Genomic DNA, 23,169 nt, shown 5'->3' with positions numbered 1-23,169 from the left:
GCCAAGAAAGTGAAATATGCCCTCATTATTCTTTCTTTTTAAATATACCTCTGCTTATCCTACAAAAATGTGAGTTTTTGCAGGTGAACTTTAGAATAATTTATTTTTTTTTTAATATTGTGACAATTTTTCTTTGGTATTCTCACCAGAGCAGCATTAAAATTTTATAGTAGTAAGGAAAAAACTCTTTACAGTATTAGGCCTTCTCCTTCAAAATCATGGCACTTCTCATTATTTAGCCCTTCTTTAATCTATGTTATGTTCAGAATCATAGTTTTCTTCTTAATTGGTCCACAAAATTTCCTAGCTTCTTATTAGATATTTGTGGCAATATCTACATTTTACCTCGTCTTCTGGGTCACAGAGGAAGACTACATTTCCCAGCTTCCCTTGATGTAAGGTGGATGATGAGCCTGGATTCTGGTCAACAGAATGTGGATGGAAGTAATCTATATCGTCCATCCTCCTCCTGTGGTCTCTTGGATGGATACAGAAGATGCCATGGAAAGCTCTAAGGCCCAGGAAGATGTCAAAACTACTAAACAGAAGAAATTTGGACCAGCTAAACTAGTATGAGGAAGCCTGACTACCCAAATCCATCTGCATTATGATGTGAAATATAAACTTTCAGCTGTCCAGCAACTATTAAGTACCATTTTTTTGTGATAACTGTTATTCTTCTCTGACTTATACAATATTTTGCACTTTTATTCCCATTGCAAATGAGTCATTTTTAAATTTTTTTCGAATTGATTATCTTATACATAGGACAACTTTTGTATTTGTAAATCATTTAATCTTGCAAGTTTACTAATTTCTCTGATTGTATTGTTTTTCCACTTGATACTCTTTTGATTGCCAGTTGGATGAGAGCCAAATAATGTTATTTAACTCTTCCTTTTGGAGTAACTGTAACTCAAATTTCTATTTCTTAATTTATTGAATTCCAGAAACTCTGCATTAATTATAAAAGAATCAGGGAGATAAAGATCATTTGACTTAACCTTGACTTTACTGAAAATGTCAAAATGTTTGCCACTATTAAAAATATTTCTTTAGGGCGCCTGGGTGGCTCAGTGGGTTAAGCCACTGCCTTTGGCTCGGGTCATTATCTCAGGGTCCTGGGATTGAGTCCTGTGTCGCGCTCTCTGCTCAGCGGGGAGCCTGCTTCCCTCTCTCTCTCTCTGCCTGCCTCTCCATCTGCTTGTGATATCTCTCTGTCAAATAAATAAATAAAATCTTAAAAAAAAAATATTTCTTTAGGGGCGCCTGGGTGGCTCAGTTGGTTAAGTTTCTGACTCTTGATTTTGGCTCAGGTTTGAGATCAAGCCTCCACACCCAGCATGGAGCCTACTTAAGATTCTCTCTCTCTCTCTCTCTCTCTCCCTCTCCTTCTGCCCCTCCCACCACATGCATTCTCTCTCTCAAAAAAATTAATTAATTAATAAGTTAAAAAATATTCTTTTATAAAAGATATGTAGTCTTTACCATGATATTTTTCTACTTATTTTTTTCAAGAATGAGTACTGAATATGAAAAATTTATATATACTGTTCTCTTCTGGCCTCTGTAATAAAGTATATTCATTAGTTTTCTAATGTTAAACCATTTTCCTATTCCCTAGTTGGTCATGGAAATTCAATTTTTGGAAAACAGTGTTGTCTTCAACTTACTGGTAAAGGAATTTATTTATCTACATTTAAGGAATTTAAGTATCTATATTTCAGTTAAAAGTTGTAGTATCTGTTTTGGGTTGCATATATTAGGCTTTACTATCAATAATATATTTTTTAATTTATTTTTTATTTTCAGCATAACAGTATTCATTATTTTTGCACCACACCCAGTGCTCCATGCAATCCGTGCCCTCTATAATACCCACCACCTGGTACCCCAACCTCCCACCCCCCACCCCTTCAAAACCCTCAGATTGTTTTTCACAGTCCATAGTCTCTCATGATCCACCTTCCCTTCCAATTTCCCCCACCTCCCTTCTCCTATCTCCCCATGTCCTCCATGCTATTTGTTATGCTCTACAAATAAGTGAAACCATATGATAATTGACTCTCTCTGCTTGACTTATTTCACTCAGCATAATCTCTTCCAGTCCCGTCCATGTTGCTACAAAAGTTGGGTATTCATCCTTTCTGATGGAGGCATAATACTCCATTGTGTATATGGACCACATCTTCCTTATCCATTCATCCGTTGAAGGGCATCTTGGTTCTTTCCACAGTTTGGAGACCGTGGCCATTGCTGCTATAAACATTGGGGTACAGAAGGTCCTTCTTTTCACTACATCTGTATCTTTGGGGTAAATACCCAGTAATGCAAATAAAAGGTATCCAAATTGGTAATGAAGAAGTCAAACTCTCTCTCTTTGCAGATGACATGATTCTTTATATGGAAAACCCAAAAGGCTCCACCCCCAAACTACTAGAACTCATACAACAATTCAGCAACGTGGCAGGATGCAAAGTCAATGTACAGAAATCAGTGGCTTTCTTATACACTAATAATGAAAATACAGAAAGGGAAATTAGAGAATCGATTCCATTTACTATAGCACCAAGAACCATAAGATACCTGGGAATAAACTTACCAAAGAGGTAAAGGATCTGTACTCGAGGAACTACAGAACACTCATGAAAGAAATTGAAGAAGACACAAAAAGATGGAAGACCATTCCATGCTCTTGGATCGGAAGAATAAACATTGTTAAAATGTCTATACTGCCTAGAGCAATCTATACTTTTAATGCTATTCTGATCAAAATTCCACTGGTATTCTTCAAATACCTGGAGTAAATAATCCAAAAATTTGTATGGAATCAGAAGAGACCCCAAATCGCTAAGGAAATGTTGAAAAACAAAAATAAAACTGGGGGCATCATGTTACCTGATTTCAAGCTTTACTACAAAGCTGTGATCACCAAGACAGCATGGTACTGGCATAAAAACAGACACATAGACCAGTGGAACAGAGTAGAGAGCCCAGATATGGACCCTCAACTCTATGGTCAAATAATCTTTGACAAAACAGGAAAAAATATACAGTGGAAAAAAGTCTCTTCAATAAGTGGTGTTGGGAAAACTGGGCAGCTATATGTAGAAGAATGAAACTCGACCATTCTCTTACACCGTACACAAAGATAAACTCAAAATGGATAAAAGACCTCAATGTGAGACAGGAATCCATCAGAATCCTAGAGGAGAACATAGGCAGTAATCTCTTCGATATCAGCCACAGCTACTTCTTTCAAGATATGTCTCCAAAGGCAAAGGAAACAAAAGCGAAGATGAACTTTTGGGACTTCATCAAAATCAAAAGCTTCTGCACAGCAAAGGAAACAGTCAAGAAAACAAAGAAGCAACCCAAGGAATGGGAAAAGATATTTGCAAATGACAGTACAGACAAAAGGTTGATATCCAGGATCTATAACGAACTCCTCAAACTCAACACACACAAAACAGACAATCATATCAAAAAATGGGCAGAAGATATGGACAGACACTTCTCCAATGAAGACATACAAATGGCTATCAGACACATGAAAAAATGTTCATCATCACTAGCCATCAGGGAGATTCAAATTAAAACTACATTGAGATATCACCTTACACCAGTTAGAATGGCCAAAATTAGCAAGACAGGAAACAACATGTGTTGGAGGGGATGTGGAGAAAGGGGAACCCTCTTACACTGTTGGTGGGAATGCAAGTTGGTGCAGCCTCTTTGGAGTACAGTGTGGAGATTCCTCAAGAAATTAAAAATAGAACTTCCCTAAGACCCTGCCATTGCACTACTGGGCAATAATATATTTTTAAAGATTTATTTATTTATTTTTAGAGAGAGAAAGAAAGAGCACGCAGTGGGGAGAGGGGCAGAGAGAGAGAGACTCTCAAGCTGACTCCATGCTGATTGCAAGCTCCACATAGGGCTCTATCTCAAAACCCTAAGATCACAACCTGAGCCAAAGCCAAGAGTTCAATCATTAACCAGCTGTACCACCCAGGCACCCGTACTGTTAATATTATTTTGAATTTCATTGAATTCTGGAGTTTTCCATCAATAATCTAGTGTGGAGTCAAACTTGTTGCCTTCTTGTGCCCAGGGATGGTGAATAGTTAGATATTATAGAGTAACATAAATAAAGTTTAATAGGCACTTCCCCTTTCTGCATAAAAATCTGACCCTCAGTCAAATTTCTAGATCTGATCTCCTGGAGACATGATAAAAGCAGAATATCAACTCAATTGCTGATAACACCATTTATGGTAAAACTTGGTTGTAAAAATGCATCTGGACTAGGAGTATTATATATACCTAGAAAACCATATAGTGCTTCTCTGAGTGTAATAACTCTTATAAATCTGTATCTCCCTCACAGGCACCCTAGAAGCATACCTTTGCAAACATAAGATTGTGGCTCCTGTGCAACATCAAAGTTTCAAGCTAGGGACTTCTCACTTTAACCAATAAATGTCTCATCCCTTTGCACCTAAAAACAAAAATATATTTGCCAGGTGACTCTGTGGACTACTGCCAGGGATACCCCAGAAGAGAAATACCTGCTTCCACACTGACGGCATGCTGTGCTTCTTGCCCTATCTCTTCCTTGGTGATTACCTTGCCAAGAGTGGCCTGTAGTAATCTTCTGAGTCTGAATGTTTAATTCAGCTTCAGAAGAAGATCTTTGGTGGGTGTTGAAATACCATCCTGAGCACATGCTCTTTTTCACCAGGATCTCCATGTAGCTCAGTATTGCAGTCATTAACAGGCTATGTTGGTGACTCCAGTTTTACAAGCACAACACTTACATGCCTTAGAGCACAGGACTTCTTGCTGCCTCCTTCCACACTGTCAATATGTGGGTGGGGGTGTGATCTTTGTATTGCCTGATGGTCATTTCAATTCACTTTTCTGCTTCTTGTACATGGGGTTTTCGTGTACTCCTGTCTGGAATACTTGTAGCTGTCTTAAAAAATGCCCTTCATGCCACACTGACAGAGGTTAACCATTGTTATTATAAAGTATTTGATAAGGTCAATGTCTGAATCACACGTGGTGTTATTTTTACTGTCTATCATTACTCCTGGTCATCACTCATCTGATCTTTTTTCCAGACATGCCAGGCGATTTTGTTTGAATGTCTGAGTGTTCAGTCTAAATAACTATTTTTTAATTTTCAGAAATTCTATTTACTATTTTTCAAATCTTTTTTGATGTCTTTTTATTTGACCATAAAGTCTATATTCCTTCTTTTACAATTATTTAAAAATAACCTGTATTTAAAATAAAATAGTATTATACCTACTTGGCTCATTCAGATTTTTTTTAGCCTTCTTGAAGTACCATATTTTGGATTGTTTATTAGTGGTCCTATACAATAGATTATTTCCTGTGTGGTTTATTTTGACATACAAAGTTATGTTATGGAAATAAATAACTTTCAAATTTAAATGTTTTAAACGCTCATATCCACTGAGCTGCTGGTTCAAATTACTCTTCAAGGCAGTGTCCTCCTTATGACACTCAGGGCTATAAGGCTCAGAATTACATGTTCATTATCGTGATATGCTTCCACAATTTATCACCATGGCAGAACAAGAAAATTATAAAGAATAGTACTCAAACTCTTAAGTGCTTCCAGCAATAAATGGCCATGTAATTTCCAGTCACATTCCATTGGCCAAAGCAAGTAATATGACATTCAAAGGGAAGGGGAAATGCATTAATACTGAGTTACCTAAATGGAAAAAAAAAAAAAAAACAGAAATGTTGGTGAATGACCTTAAGAACTACAATCCATGACATCTAATTTCTTACTGTGAGCTCAGTTTGTTTGGAAACTGTTTTTTCTGTGGGTACTCTGTGCCTTATATATATATATTTTTTCTGTGCCTTATATATTAAGGTGTCCTTACAGAGATTTGTATTAATTTCTGCCTGATGTTCCAACAATTTTATATCTATAATCAGTTTTCTGTGAATTTTCCAGCTTTGGTTATCTCTACTTGCAAATTATTGGCTCCACACTCATTGGTTGCTCAGATTTAGAGTTTCAATATTTCACTGGATGGTTTGCCTAGAAATTTTGGACCCATTACATGAAAGACATAGCAATCAAGGCTCCCATTTTCTACCTTTTCTATTCCTGTTCGTATCCAAACCCCAGCTTCTAGCATTTAAAACTTACATCCTCTGTGATGTCTTCATAAACAATGTACCATCAATTTTTGCACTTCAAATGTTTTAAATGAATGTCCTCTTTTTATGTCACTTGATATTTCCTGGTAGTGCATTCAAAAACTTATTAAAATTTATTCTGCATTTATATTTTGTCTATATTATTCAATCTGCCAAGTTGCCAAAACACAACTGCAGTGCTGCATATTTGTTTAATTGCCAATCTCCCCCACCATACTGTAAAGTTATCTCAAAGATAGGACTCGTGTCAATATATGGGCTCCATCCTCCTCTTGTTCCCCAGGACTCAATAAATGTTTGACAACTGAGAAATAAATAACTATTACCACTTTACGGTAATAGATAGTGTTAATGAAAGCAGTCATCCATTCTTTCTGTTCCTGTACATGTATGCCCTTTAGCCTATCAACAGATGGAAACTGTTTTCCTTCCCATGAATCTGGGCTGGTCCTGTGACTTGCCTTGTCCAGTGGAAATCAATGGAAATGATGTTCTCGGACTTCCAATTCTAAGCCTTAAAAGAGTCACAACTTCTCTCCTATCTTGGAGCTCAGCCACCTGGAGGCTAGGAAGTCCAGGCTAAAGTACTAAAGGAGATCACATGTTGAAAAGCCCTGTAGAATGAGATGTCACCTCACATATTCCAGCCTCCACCATGCTTTCAGCTGAAGGAATATGCCAAAAGACCTTAAACAAGATCATATTTGCACAACTGAGCCTTGGTCAAACCATGAAATTGACAAAAAATAAATTGTTGCTGTTTAGACCACCAAATTTGGGGATGGTTTATTACATAACAATAAATAATTGAGATAGTTAGCTAATAACCAGTTAACTAAATATGCTACTGTTGGGCATTTACTTATTTATTTATTTTTAAAGATTTTATTTATTTATTTGACAGACAGAGATCACAAGTAGGCAGAGAGGCAGGCAGAAAGAGAGAGGGGGAAGTAGGCTCCCAACGGAGTAGAGAGCCTGATGTGGGGCTCAATCCTAGGGCCCCAGGATCATGACCTGAGCCAAGGGCAGAGGCCCCAACCCACTAAGCCACCCAGGCGCCCGGACATTTATTTTAAAATTACAATTTTTAAGCAAAAGATGCTAGAAAGTAAATTATTGGCTTTAAAGTGACATGACTAAAGGAAAATAATCTTAATTTAATCAAGCAATTTTGAAAATTTTAAAAACTGTTTCTAAAACTCAGATACATAGATATCTGGAGACAGGTCTCTTCTTGGGCTAAAAGGAGAGCAGTTAATTAATTTGATTTTGCAAACTGGTCTCTGAAAGGATTTGCTGAATTTGAGTTAGTTTTAATGTTTGTATACCTCTTAGTTTTAGACAGTGGAATTTTTTAAGAAATAGAGAAATATAACCCATAGATTTCTGGCTCAGGAATCTCACCAAAGATTTTCTCACGTTCAAATGATTTTAGTTCTTTAGTGAAATCTAGCATTTAAAAATAAAACAAATGATGACACCACAGGACTGATGCCAAACAAAGGCTTCAGCCATGATCACCATGAAGATTGTAACTTTTCATGCTTTTGACATTTCATAAGTTCTGATTGTACGTTTTTAGGGAAATGAAACAAATTCTAAATTGTTAACCTCTTTTATTACAAATGTGAAATAACACATTTCATATTATAGCATAGTAATTTTTATATTATGAATGTCCAGCTCAGGGCAATAAAGCCATTCCCCTGCATTTCAGCAGAAATGTCCAGAAGATGTCAGGTTTTTGGATGAGAACAACTTGGCAGGGACTCGTGCAGAATATAAAGTGTGTTTCAGCTTTATTCTTGGTGACTGCTGTATTTTGTCAAAGTTTCTTGAAAGAAGGAAGAAAGGAAGACAGACAGAAAGGCAGAAAGAAAGAAAGAGAAAGAGAAAGATGAAAGAAAGAAAGAAAGAAACTGCAGCTTTCTCTAACCTTAACATTTTTTATTTGATCTTGTAGAAATAGAATACATTTATTATCCATATCATTTATGTTGATGATTGCTTAAGCATGAAATAAGAGAAAAGAGGAGAAAATAGATAAAAATATATGTTTATAAAAAATTAAAAAAAAAAAATGTAAAAAAAAAAAAAAAAAAAAAAAAAAAAATAGGGCTGCTACTCACTTAAGCATATGTTAATGATATCCCTACCTTCTGTATGAACTCTGAACAGAACTTTTAATCTTAATATAGCTCTTCCAACATAGTTCTTCTGCCATTATTCTTTCACTAAATCCTCACCTAGGTAATTGTATCCTATTGATGAAAGAAACCAAATGATACTCAATTTCCCTTTTATCTAGTAAAAGCCACATCAAGTGAATCTGGTTATTAAGTAAATAGCAAATAAATTGAATGCTGTAATAAATGTCTTCATCTACATACACTACAGACAGGAAAGAATGAAACTGTAAATACAGATTTTAAATGAGTTTAAGATAAATATAAAAATACTGTATCTTGAGACATTATGTATGTGAAATTCAGATGGCTCTTAGGTGACAGGTTTCGAAGTATGTACAATTTTCATTACTACAAAAAACTTTAGCTCAACAGAACACTGAAAACAGAACACTGACACTTTTCTGCTAGTTTGAATAGTAGCAATGTGAGCTATATCCACATTATACAAAATAATGAGGACAATGAAATAGCATATAAATTTTCCTGCCTTTATCTATGTAGTGTCATAAAAGGCTTCTCCTTTTCTCTTTGACTTCATAACATTGCAGTTCCCCAGAACTCTATCACTGCATTTTTTTCTTCTCTGGCTATGCACAACAAAATTTCTATCTTCACTTCATTATTATATTCAAGAATCTGGCAACTATACAATGATACACACACACACACACACACACACACACACACACACACACACACTAGTTCTTGAAGCTCAAACTCAATTAAATAATTTCCACTTACAACCAAATCACGAAATATATTTCCCTTTAAAAGCATACAACCTACAGGAGGAGGCAAAGAGCTATGTGGCTTTTTTCTGTTTGTTCTGTTCCCCCCAAAGGCAATGATCTGTGCCCACTGGCTAAATTCTCCCCAGGTGGTTGGTTCCCGATGTGGGCCAAGAAGTGGTAGCCTCTGTCTGATAGGGAGCCTCATTCTAACCGCCCCCACTTCTTCCTACCAGGTCAGATCTCCTTCTCTGCCCCCAACTCAACTCCCCGAGGACTCATCTACTACTTTCCAAAGTCCAAATGAAGATGTATGGTTATTTCCTTCTTACTCTACATTCCTACATTCTTTCTGGTTCTATTTTTACATCATAACTCCATGCCTGCCTTTCCTCAAGATTTACATTTTGTTCTCAAAAGCCTGTTCTTGTGTGTGTGTGTGTGTGTGTGTGTGTGTGTGTATTATATATAGTATATACATATATATTCACAAAAAGTCCATTTTAAAATATATATAATATATATTACATATATACATATATATATTCACAAAAAATCCATTTTAAAAAATATATAATATATTATATATATATATGTATGTGTATATATATATATAAAAAGTATATATATATATACTTTTTAAATCCTGAACTTTAGAGTTTGTGTATCTCTTTTTATTCCCACCATACTAATTCCTTCTAGAGGCAATGTATTACCTCTAACTGACTACAGGAAAAGTAATTCTGAAGTGATCAGGTATAAAAACCATAGTGGTGAATATTTCTAGATGTTATCTTTTATAACACTTCCCCTGAAGCAATGTATTAAATCCAGGAAACCTGGAGGATTAAAACACTTGTTAATCCTTTAAAAAAATATCTAGTGGACCGGTAGTCTCAGCCCTCCAAAATCCAATGCATCTTAAAAAGTTCATCTTCAATACAACGTTTTCAATGAAATATTTCTTACCCCCATATATAAAAGTAACCATAAATGTTTCATTATAAATATTGCCTCCACTGTAAGAATCAATGGGCTCTGGATAAGTCTGTCTTCTTCTCCATCCTCTACCCTTGTTCCTCAGAGTAGCACGAATGTATATTAGAAAACCTGTGAGAAGTGCAAAATCCCAATCCTCATTCCTCATTTCCTGAATCAGAATCTGCATTTTAACAAGATCCTCAGGTGATTCGTCTTCACATAAGTTTGAGAAAAGCTCTGCTCTGTAGCACCATTACAAACATGAGCCAAGGGTCTCTAAACTCCTCCCCCCCACCACTCCTTCTGCCAATCCCCCAAGTCTAGAATTGTTTTGCTGCCACTCTCTAAAAAAATAAGTGCAAAAATCATTATGCCCTTTATCCCTACTTACTTGGGAGACTAAAATTCCCCAACCATCCCTTGAAAACTACTGCCTAATTCCTGTGAGGTTCTATATTTTCCTTTTTCTGAGCCTATCTGTCACCCTTCTTTAACTCTGAAATTGTCATTCTGGCATCTGGAATGCATGGTCAATTACCAGAAAATTCCCAATGTTTTCCAATCTTTGAATATTTCCTTCACCCTTATGCTGTTTCAGCACTGCTTAACCTGTAGCCCTGATGAGGAGAACCTTTCCTTTCCCATCTCACTTGTAACACCGGGGCTGGAGACAGGATAGGTATCCTCCTTGCTCCTGGGTGCAGTTCCAAGACCAACCCTTCATGTTCTCTAAACTCCACTCTTCAGCTTTCAACCTCCCAGCATCAATCAGTACCACCCACTGCCTTCCTTACCAGTGTCATCTACAAACTCTTGAGTCAGTCCTCCCTCCCGTCTCATTCCTGGGAGACTTTAGTTCCTGGTTTGCTGTCACTCCTCCATCTCTACTCCTATTATAATTCTTGGTGATCTTAGTATCCACAAAGGTAATCTTCCCAATACATTTACTTTCCATTTTATTGACTTCCTTACCTCCAAGGATCTGGATTTTCACTCTTAGTTATGATTCCCAGGGTTCTTCCAGTGTTATAACTAGTCATCACCACCAGTAACTACAACACCTCCATAATTTGAATTCCAGAATTCTACTTTCAACCACAAACTCCTATCTTCTAGTTCACTCCCTGTAGTACTTCAGTTTCAATAAACCTTCAACCCACCGAAACCCATAATCCATTGTCACCCACCTCTTGTCTTCTAATGCTTACTCAGTTTAAATACCATGGTACATCATAGTATCATTCTCTGACATATATCCTCAACACACTTAACTATTGTTTTCCTTCATTACTTCATTTGGAGAAATTTCAATTCTATGCCCATATACTCTCCTTTTAATAGCAAGGATGAGCCATTCCACTGCTTGGGCAGTAGATCCCATCTCTTCTCACTCCTGCAATATAAATTTTTCCTTTCTCTTTTGGACCATTGCTATCACCATAAAAGCATATTGTTATTTCTCTCATCATAAAAGGAAACTTTTTTTTGGCCCCACTACCCCTCTCAACTGTCACCTTTACAGAAACCTCAAAAGAGTTGTCTGTGGTTCCTTGCTCATATCCTTAGCCTTTCACTGTCTTTAGAATCCACTCCAGTGAGGACTTTTTCCCAAAAAACTACTCTCATCAAGGTCACAAATACCCTCCACATTGCTAAGTAGTCCCTTTCCATATAAGCTCTACCTATCAACAAAAATACTCTTTATATTGTTAAATCTCAATCCTCATCTTACATAACCTCTCAGCAACATTTGACTCCATTGGTCCCTTACTCCTTGAAGCATACCATACTTGGTTTCCACAGCACCACAATCCCTAGGTTTCTTCCTATCTCACTGGTTTCTCCTTTTCTGTCTTCTTAATGTTGCACTTCCCCAGGACACTAACACTGGATTTCTTTTTTTCTCTTGCAACACTTCCTGCTTCGATGGTCTAGTCTCATCTTAAGGATTAAAACACATCCTGATGATTCTCAAATTTGCATGCCTAGTCTGGGCATCTCCTGGAAACACCAGACTGTCTGGTGTTTATCTCGATTTGACTATTTAATAGGCTTCTCAAACTAACATGTCCAAAACCAAGTTGCTGATTATTCTCTAAAATTCACCCCTATCCCAGTCATCCTCCATTTCATTAACTGCAAGCTCACCAGTACTATATTTGTCTGTGAGTGATTCTTCAATCTCTATGTCACAAAGATGAAATATTTGATGTCTATTTGATCGTCAGTTTTTTAGGAATGAGATACAAAATAAAACAGATTTCTTCTTTGAGTTGACAGGGCATGACTTTCAGTTGGAATTAATTCCTCATAAATACAGGAAAGGTCTTGGATAAATAATGCATTGGCGATTGCCATAAAAAAGAATGAGGATTTCGAAGATTTTTATTTTACCGACTTTGACTGCCCTCTGAGCTGAGCATTTAATAAACTCAGTGTGATATAACTTGAAAAGTGTCTATTTAGGTGGCTGTCCATGTTACTGAAGAGTTACATGATAGTCATACCTACACAGTGACATATTTTGTCTACAACAGAAGTCATAATGTGACAATCTGGTAACTTCCAGGTGGGAGGTTGGGGATTCAACTGGAAAGATGTTTCTCAATCTTGATCAAAGTTGATACCATTTAAGAGCACTGTTATAAGGTATACAATCCCAGCCAACATCTATAGATTTTGATTTGGTAAATATATGGTGAGGCCCCAGGACCCATATTTTGGTGAATACCTGGATGAGTCTTATATCCAGGAAATTCTGGAAAGCACTGGTATATAAAGATGAGCCTTGGTAATCCTACAGGTCTCCCCTGGCCGTCATCTAAAAGTTCACTTTATGACACTTTGCTTTTATGAAAATGTACATTAGTACATGTTTTCACTAAAAGAAAGAAATCTGAATAGGATAGTTGCTTTACTCCATTTCAACTTGTGAAAGATTTAATAAGAATACTCTATTTTCAGATAGTGTGGGAAACCTGTTTTCAGAGATACTACCATTAAGAATTTCTTGATCCAAAGACACCATAAAATAAATGAAAATTCCTGCCACAGACAGAAGATATTCATAACATATCCAAAGAACACAGAACAGGAAGTCTCTTATCAGTGCTAATGAGGTAGGAGTTAGTACAATCACTTCAGAAAATTACAGGCATTACCAAGGTAGAGACTGGACATACTTTTGACCCTGTAATTTACTCTAAATATTAGACGAAAGAAGTGCTTGCACAAATACATCAGAAGACATGCACATTCTTAGCAGTGTGATTCATAATAGAAGGAAAATACCCTAGAAACAATTCAAATATCCATGAATAGTAAAATGAGTAAATACATTGTGGAATAATTTTACAATGGAAGATTACACAGCAATGAGAATAAATGGACTACAGCTATTAGAGCTATGTATTAATGTACACAAATCTCAAAACAGCATTTTGAGTGAAGACAAGTCACAGAAGAATATCGGCAGTATGGTTCCATTTATACGAAGCTCAAAAACCATCAAGCTGAAAATGTATCGTTTATGCATTTATACCTATAGTTTGCAACCTAAAAAGGAGAGAGAAAATTGAGGATAGTTATAACTTCTGTGTGGGAAAAAAATAAGGAGATATAATTGGGGAGGGCATAGGATACTTTTGGTTTTATTTAATTCCTAAATTGAGTAGGGAATATATGACTATTTGTTTTATTATTCTTTAACTGTTTAGTCTAGTCATATGGTATATTATATTTGAATATAAGACTGACACCAATTTTAAAAACATAATGACTATTTATTGAACAATCATTTTCTTCCACCCAACTGGATATACTTAACATAATAAACTGAATATTGCATGGCATTTCCTCCCTATTTTATTGACAAGGAAACAACTACAAACTTGCATTGAATAAACTTGAGCATCTAATAAATGCCCCATGTCCTTATGGTTACTAAAACCAAAACCTGGATTTGATTCAATCTAACTCTGAACTCATCTGCTCTCTTACTTTTCATATTAAAAATGTTAGCTACTATTGTGCCTGGAACTCTTCCAAGCACTTTACATGCAACATTCACAATTTTAGAAATGAGGAAATTGAGGCACAGAGAGAGGATATGATTTATCTAAGAAAAAACGACTGTAAGTGGTGAAGCCGCCTCCCCTGTGTTCCACTGCCTGCCAAAGTTAACCTCCTCAATCCCTCTGTAAAACCCTTCTTCATGCTCTCCTTTCCTTCTACTAGTGTTCTTAATTCAGGATAATTTATTACCTTTTAGAACACTAGACTGCAAATTCTTTTCCTTGCTTTAAGTTTTATTCATGCTTATTATTCTGATCAATATATCCTCTGCACTGTTCCTATTATGGCCTTTCTAAAATAAAATTTGAACTACTCCCAGGAAGAGGTGTATTGACTTCATGTGGATATAATGTGATAAATACAAAAAATTGAATAATATATAAGAAAAATGAGTTTAATAAGCACATAGAATGAGAAAGGGTGCTGGGAATTAATAGAGTCCTATTCCCCTTTCTTACTATACATAAAGAACACTGTAGGCATGCCTATATTTCCCAGGCAAAATAATAATAAAATAATTTTACTCCAAATATTAGCCCCAGAAAAGTGCTTCCCATTCTGGTTCTTGGGAGTTTCCAAACATAATAGCCAGCTATTTGACAATCACTCTAAAGTAAATTTTAATTGTTTACTAGATATGTCAGTAAGGGTCCAGTAAAGAAAAGAAAATAAATGGGATGCCCCCGGTGGCTCAGTTGGTTAAGCAGCTGATTCTTGATTTTGGCTTAGGTCATGACCTCCAGGTTATGAGATGGAGGCCCACATCAGGCTCTGCACTCAGCGGGGAGTCTGGAGATTCTCTCCTTCTGCCTCTACCCCTACCCCCACTTGTTCTCTCTTTCTCAAATAAATAAATGAATCTAGAGAGAAAGAGAAAGAAAGACAGAAAGAAAGAAAGAAAGAAAGAAAGAAAGAAAGAAGAAAAGGAAAAAAATTAAAGAAAGAAAGAAGGAAAAGAAAGAAAAAAAAATTAAAAGGAAAGAAAACATACTCCATGCAGCACAGAGAGAAAATTTAATACTGAGAACTAGATTCAAGGGCATCAAAAACGTTAAAAAGCAAAGAGAGAATGGTGGGAAAACCCCCAAATTAGCAAAATCAGGAAACCACTACCAGATATCTCTAGGTCCAGAGGAATGATAGGATAAGGTGGTATTCCCTGAAGCATGGCACCAAGGTCTTAGCATAAGAGGAGCTCAGGAGCCTAAACCATACTGTAGGAAGTGCTACCCAGATATTACAGAAAAGGAGAAATATCTGGGTTTTTCCCTCCTCTAGCTAGTGCCTCCTCTAGATAGAGCAAATTTCTAAGAGTTTGGAAATCCACTTCCCAAGCCACTAGAACAGAGCAAGGGGAGGATAAAGAATGAACTTAACGGCAAACAGGTAAATGACTAGCCCAAAGAACCTTCAATTATATTTTTGTGCCTCATTCTTAAATATGAACAAAAAAGTTACCCAAAAGAAAGATAATGGGGGGTGGGGGAATGTTTTAAACATGAGAAACAAAAAGCAATTATCTTCTCAAAGAGATCTGAGATGCTACCGCACTCATGAAACAATAATATGAAGCTATTAAAAAGTCAAAACCAAAAATAGAACTCTTAGAAATTAAAAATCATTGTTAAAATAAAAAAAAATCACATAAAAGTTGGAAGATTAAACTCTTCCAGAAAACAGAACCCCAAGATAAGAAATTGAAAAATATGTGCAGAATTACTTGGGAACGTACATTGGACAAACTAGAGTTCTAGAAAAAGATGGGAAAATAGAGGCAAGAACATTTGTAAAGACAATCTCCTAGAACTGAACAGTACAAGGCTCCAGATTTACAAGGCCCAGTAAGTGCTCAGCACAAGAAATAAATCACACCTAGGCAATTACTCATGAAATTTATCAAGGTAAAGAAAAGACCTAAAAGCCTCAATAATAACAATAATCAAAATCATAATCATCACAACAAACTACAACCCAGGAACTGCATTATTAGGTCTTTATCCAAAGAACAAAAACATAATTATTCAAAGGGGCACATGCACCCTGATGTTTATAGCAGCAATGTCCACAATAGCAATAATATGAAAAGAGCCCAGATTGCCATTGACAGATGAATGGATAAAGAAGAAATTTTATATATATATACACACACACATATGTGTGTGTGTGTGTGTGTGTGTGTGTATACAGGCTTTTTTATACATATATATACATATATGTATATATATACACGTACACACACACAGAGGAATATTACTCATCCTTCAAAAGGAATGAAATCTTGCAATATGCAACAACTATGGAGCTAGAGGGTATTATGCTAAGTGAAATAAGTCAGTCAGAGAAAGACACATGCTATATGATTTCACTCATTTGTGGAATTTAAGAAACAAAACTGATGAACACAGAGGAAGGAAAGGAAAAATAAAACAAGATAAAAACAGGGAGGGAGACAAACCACAAGAGACTCTTAACTACAGAGGACAAACTGAAGATGGAGAGGGAAAATGGCAGAACAGGGGAGGACCTTGTTTCATCTGGTCCCTTGAATTTAGATAGATATCTATCAAACCATCCTAAATACACATAAATTCATTCTGAGACGTAAGAAAATATATCTGGAATTCTACAAGCAGAAAAGTGACTGCTCTGTGCAAGGTAGGAGGTAGAGAGTTGTGAATCTGTGGAGAAAATATCAAAAGATAAATGGAGGGGGCAGGGAGCTTCCATGAACTGGCTACTGGAAAATGATCTAACACCGGAGCGTAAAATCAGAACCCTTAGAAATCTGCTCCAGTGAAAGACCTCCCTTTCTGAAAGAGGCTCAGGGGATGAAAAGGATAGAATTCTAGGTGGGTCACTGCAGTCTCAGGATCCCAGGAGACAGAGAACAAAGGGAGATGCCTGAACCAGCAGAGTGCCCAAGCAGCGAAGCAGGGAAACTGGTTAAGGTCAGCGAGCCCTGGAGAGGACTCTCAGCCTGGATTGTCATAACCCATGAGCTGGGCCAGCCAGGTGACTGCTCTTTGCCTGAGCCCCTTGAAAAGGATTGTGCCATTTACCACCTGAGGGCCATTTACCATCCCTCAGGAGGGGCAAAACATCTGCACCCATGACTGGGCAACAACTCTCAGGGCAGTGGCCCCAGAAAGGACAGTAGGGTGACACCCAGCCATGGCCCAGAGAGCAGTGTATGCATGAGCCCCCAGCCACCTGCAGTCCCGAGGATACAAAGGGCAGTGACACTTGTGGGTCCCTGGGATTCCCCCAGGAGGACTAAGGTGGGCACACACCGCAAGAGTCTGCAGAGTTTGATGCACACAAAACTGAAGACTGTTTGTCCCAGAGAGTTTATTAAAGAGGGGAGACCACAATCTTTCAGCCCTGGGCCAGAGACTGGGGCAGAGCCATTTTTGCTCTGATCCTCTAAAGAAGCGCAGAAGGCCTCCAGGAAACAAATGCCACACAGACTAACTGCTCACATTGAGCCCATTCGCACTCCCCCCACACACAAGGGGTGGGGCAACTCTGCCCAGGCAAAGACACCTGAGAAGCAGAACAGCAGGCCTCTCCCCCAGAAGACAGACTGGAAGAACAGGTGGACAACTTTATGGATCCCACAAGGCTGTTAACCTCCAGCATCAGGGAAAAATAGTATACTGAGCTCCAGGTGCTTTCTCACAAGTCATGTATCTTTCACTCTAACACTTTCCATTTCTTTTCTTTTTCCTACTTTTACTTTTTCCCCCTTTGACTAAATTCTTATTTTACCAACTTGGGTTTTTAAATCTCTTTTTAACATTTTTTACATCTACATTTTATAGGTACATGCTTCATTTTAGTCCTTTTTTTCACTCTATTTTTTCATTCTATCCAATACATACATATATATATATATATATACATATACATATATACATATATGTGTGTATAGAAAGAAAGCAAAATTTATATATGTGTGTGTGTGTGTGTGTGTGCGCACACACATATATATATAAAAGTTTTTCTTTCTTTGCAATTTGGGGATGTAGTGTCTTCTAACATCCAGACCAAAATTCAGTCAGGAACAAGTGGATCACCCTGCTTTGTCCACCCTGCGAGACTATAGTCTCTCCACAGCCCCATTTTCCTTTTTTGTTTCATTCTGTTTTACTTTTGTTTGCTTTTCTTTTTCCAACCACTTTGGATCTGTCTAGGGTATATTTTATTTGGGTATGGTTGATATTTTGGACTCTGCTCACTTGCTCCCCCATCCTTCTCTGGGCAAAATGACTTGAAAGAGGAATTCACAACAAAAGAAAGAACCAGAGGCAATGTTCTCTGCCACAGAGCAAATTGATATGGATATAAGTAAGATGTCAGAGATGGAATTCAAGATAACAATTATAAAGTTAACAGCTGGGCTTAAAAAAAATAAACCACAGTAGAGAATCTTTAAGGATGGAAATGAGATCTACTCAGGCCAAACTTAAAAATGCTATGAATGAGATGCAGTCCAACCTGGATCCTCTAACAGTTAGGGTAAATGAGGAGAAGAGAGAATTCGTGATCTAGAGGACAGGATGATGGAAAGGAAGGAAGTTGAGGAAAAGAGAGAAAGACAAATCAGAGACCATGAAGAAAGGCTTTGAGAATTTAATGATGCCCTGAAAGTTAAATAAATAAATAAAATTTTAAAATGTCAGATTTATTGGGGTATCTAAGGGGATGGAAAGAGATAGAGGTCCAGAAGGTATATTTGAGCAAGTCATGGCTGAGAACTTCCCTAATCTGGCATAAGAAACAAGCATTCATGTCCAAGAGACAGAGAAAACCCCTCCCAAAACCAATAAAAATAGGTCAATACCCTGACATACAATAGTGAAGCTTGCAAATTTTAGAGAATATTTGCAGGAGAGGGGGTTCCATACCTATGGAGGGAGGAACAGCCCAATAACATCAGACCTACCCACAGAATCCTCACAGGCCAGAAAGTGATGATATATTCAGAGTATTACATGAGAAGAATATGCAGCTGAGAATATTTTGTCCATCAAGGCTCCCACTCAGAATGGAAGGAGAGATAAAGAGCTTCCAGGACAGACAGAAACTGAAAGAATATGTGACCACCAAGCCAGCCCTGCAACAAATATTAGGCAAAGAGGGACCCCAAGAGTCACATAGACCAGAAAGAAAGAGGGACAATCTACAGAAACAGGGACTTTACAGGCAATACAACAGCACTAAATTCATCTTTCATTAGTTACTCTGCAAATGGGCTAAATGCTCCAATCAAAAGACACAAGTTATCAAATTGGATTTAAAAAGCAAGACCCATCCATATGCTGTCTACAAGTGACTCATTTTATTTTTTTTTAAGATTTTATAGAGATAGAGATCACAGATAGAGATCACAAGTAGGCAGAGAGGCAGGCAGAGAGAGAGAGAGAGGAGGAAGCAGGCTCCCTGCTGAGCAGAGAGCCCAATACAGGGCTTGATCCCAGGACCCTGGGATCATGACCCGAGGTGAAGGCAGAGGCTTTTTTTTTTTTTTTTAAGATTTTATTTATTTATTTGACAGACAGAAATCACAAGTAGGCAGAGAGGCAGGCAGAGAGAGAGGAGGAAGCAGGCTCCCCACTGAGCAGAGAGCCTGATGCAGGGCTCGATCCCATGACTCTGAGATCATGACCTGAGCCAAAGGCAGAGGCTTAATCCACTGAGCCACCCAGGCACCCCAAGAGACTCAACTTAGACCTAAATACACCTCCAGACTGAAGGTGAGGGTAGAGAACCACTTATCATGCTAACCGACCTCAAAAGAAAGTTGGGGTGGCAATCCTCATATCAAATAAATTAGATTTTAAACCAAAGACTGTAGTTAAGAGATGAATAGGAACACAAGAAGATCTAACAATTGTACATATTTATGCCCCCAACTATATAAACCAATAAATAACCAAAGTAAAGGAATACATTGATAATACATTAATAGCAGGGGACTTCAACATCCCTTTCACAGAAATGGACAGATCACCTAAGCAGAAGATCAACAAAGAAACAAGGACTCTGAATGACACACTGGACCAGATGGACTTCACAAATATATACAGAACATTCTCTTTTAAAACAACAGAATACACATTCTTCTCAAGTGCATATGGAATGATTTCCAGAATAAAACACATACTGGGTCATAAATCAGGTCTCAATTGATACCAAAAGACTGAGATTATTTCCTACATATTTTCAGACCACAATGCTATGAAACTAGAACTCAATCACAAGAGGAGATTTGGAAGGAACTCAAACACATGGAGGTTAAAGAGTACCCTGCTCAAGAATGAATGGGTCAACCAGGAAATTCAAGAAGAACTTAAAAATTCATGGAAACTAATGAGAATGAAAATCATTTCAAAACCTCTGCAATCCAGCAAAGGTGGTCCTAAGAGGGAACTACATAGAATACAAGTCTCTCTCAAAAAATTGATAAAATCCCAAATAAGCATGCTAGCCTTTCACCTAATGAAGCTAGAGAAAGAACAGCAAATAAAGCCCAAACCAAGCAGGAGAAGAGAAATAATAAAGATTAAAGGACAAACCAATGAAATAGAAACCAGAAGAACAGCAGATCAACGATCTACTGTTCATATCAGTATGAACAGTACTGATATGAATGAATCTATGATCAATGAAACTAGAACCTTCTAGTGGGGTCCTATCCTACCCAGAAATTGAGCTAGTAGGTATTCACCCAAGATATGAATGTAGTGATCTGAAGGGGCACCTGAACCCCAATGTTTACAATAGCAATGTCCACAACAGCCCATTTATGGAAAGAGCCCTGGTGTCCATCAACAGAGGAATAGATAAAGAACATGTGGTAATATATATAATGGAATACTACTCAGCCATCAGAAAGGATGAAATCTTACCATTTATATCAACATCTATGGAACTAGAGTGTATTATGTTGAGTGAATTAAGTCAATCAGAGGAAGAATGGTTTCACTCATTTGTGGAATATAATGAATATTGCAGAGAATCATAGAGGAAGGGAGGGAAAAATGGAATGGAAAGAAATCAGAAAGGGAGACAAACCAAACCATGAGAGACTTTTAACTACAGGAAATAAGCTGAAGGTTACTGGAGGGGACATCGTTTCTTTATGGGGTAACTGGGTGATAGGCATTAGGGAGGGCCCGGGATGTGATGAGCACTGGGTGTTATATGGAACTGATGAATATGTTGGCTAATTGAATTTAAATAAAAATTTCAAGAAGTCAGTTGGTTATAACTAGGCATGTGGTCAAACTTATCTCTGTCAACTCTGTCTTAGGAGAGATGCTGAATTTCTCATAATCTTGAGAACAAAACAAAACAACAACAACAAAAAAATGACAGAGGGAAAGAGTGGAGGAGTCTCAATGCTGCTTCAATTTGTTTTAGAAACAGCATAAAGAAAATAATGGAATTATTCTCTAGCTTCTTTCCATCTCCTTGAGTCTTGTAATTCATTTTCCATTTTTATGGATAGGCTTTGAGTAGTTTTAAGTTCACAGAAAAATTGATAGAAAAGTACAGAAAACTATCATACTCTCCCCTGACTTCCTCTGTAGTTTTCCCTATTAACGTCTTGCATAAGCGTACATTTGTTACCATCAATGATGACTAGTCCATAGTTTACACGAGCATTTACTCTTTGTGCTGTGCATGTCTGTGGGTTTTGACAAATGTATACTGCCATGGATCCACCATTATAGTGTCATACAGAATAGTTTCAGTGCATGAAAGATGCCCTCTGCTCCACCTAGTCCTCCTTTTCCTGCTGCCCCTCAATACCCTGGCAAGCATTAATTTTTTAACTGTCTATAGTTTTGCCTTTTGCAGAATATCAAATGGTTGGAATTACATAGTATGCAGCCTTTTCTGACTGGCTTCTTTCACTTAGCAATATCCTTTTAAGCTTCTTCCATGCCTTTCACGGTTTGATAGTACCTTTAATCAATAAATAATATTCCATTGTACAGATAGGTCAGTTTGTTTATTCATTAATCTACTGAAAGACATCTTGGTTGCCTCCAATATTGGCAATTATAAGTAAAGCCGTTATAAAGATCTGTGTGCAGGTTTTTGTGGACATAAGTTTACAGCTCCAAGGAGCGTGACTGCTGGATGGTACTGCAAGATGTTTAGCTTTGTTAGAAAATGCCTGTCTTCCAAGGTGATTGTATCATGTTGCATTCTTACTAGAAATGAATTAAAGTTCTGTTGCCCCATAACCTTATCAGCTCTTGATGTTGTTACTATTTTGGATTTTAACCACTCTGACAGGTAGTAGTAGTATCTCATTATTGTTTTAATTTGCAATTCCCTGACGACATGTGATATTGAACAACTTTTCATTTGCTCATTTGCCATCTGTATATCTTTGCGGAAGTGTCTATTCAGAGCTCTTACCTTTTTTTTTTTTAATTGCTGATTTTTCAGAGTTCTTTGTATATTTTGAGTAACAGTCCTTTATCAGATATGTTTTGCAAATATGTTCTCCCACTCTGTGGCTTGTCTTTTTCTTCTCTTAACAGTGTCTTTTGTAGAGAAGCAGTTTTGACCTTAAGTAAATCACACTTATTTTTATCTTTCATGCGTTGTTCTTTGGTGGTTGTATCTAAAACCTGGTAACCAAACCCAAAGTCACCTCCGTTTTCTCTGATGTTATCTTCTAGACTTTTTTAGTTTTGCATTTTATGCTTAGGTCTGTGATTCATTTTGAGTTAATTTCTGTGAAAGGTGTAAGGTCTGGGTCTAGTTTCACTTTCTGAATGTGGATTTCCAGCTAGTCTAGTAGGTTTGTTGAAAAGACTATCTGTACTCCACTCTATGCCTTTACTCCTTTGTCAAACATCAGTTGACTATATTTGAATGGGTCTATCTCCTGGTTCTCTGTTTTGTTCAACTGATCTGTTTATTCTTTCACCAATACCACACTGTCTGAATTCCTTTAGATT

General features: G+C 37.2%; 1 long non-coding RNA gene across 2 annotated transcripts in view; it reads right to left on the bottom strand.

Moving 5' to 3' along the window:
* Positions 1–23,169, bottom strand: part of LOC106006463 — a 39,135-nt gene that overhangs the window by 4,572 nt on the left and 11,394 nt on the right. The window contains exon 3 of one of the 2 annotated variants that reach the window (XR_006609563.1): positions 12,414–13,666. The exons of the other annotated variant lie outside the window; for it this stretch is intronic. This is a non-coding gene — a long non-coding RNA (uncharacterized LOC106006463). Of the gene's footprint in view, positions 1–12,413; positions 13,667–23,169 lie in introns of those variants that run through there. 2 annotated transcript variants of the gene reach the window in all.

Source organism: Mustela putorius, unplaced genomic scaffold (assembly GCF_011764305.1).
Source record: "Mustela putorius furo isolate JIRA1106 unplaced genomic scaffold, ASM1176430v1.1 tig00003845_pilon_pilon_pilon, whole genome shotgun sequence".
In the NCBI taxonomy this organism is placed as follows: Eukaryota; Metazoa; Chordata; class Mammalia; order Carnivora; family Mustelidae; genus Mustela; species Mustela putorius.
Note: the sequence above shows the minus strand (reverse complement) of the source record. Positions and strands in the feature narration are given on the sequence as shown.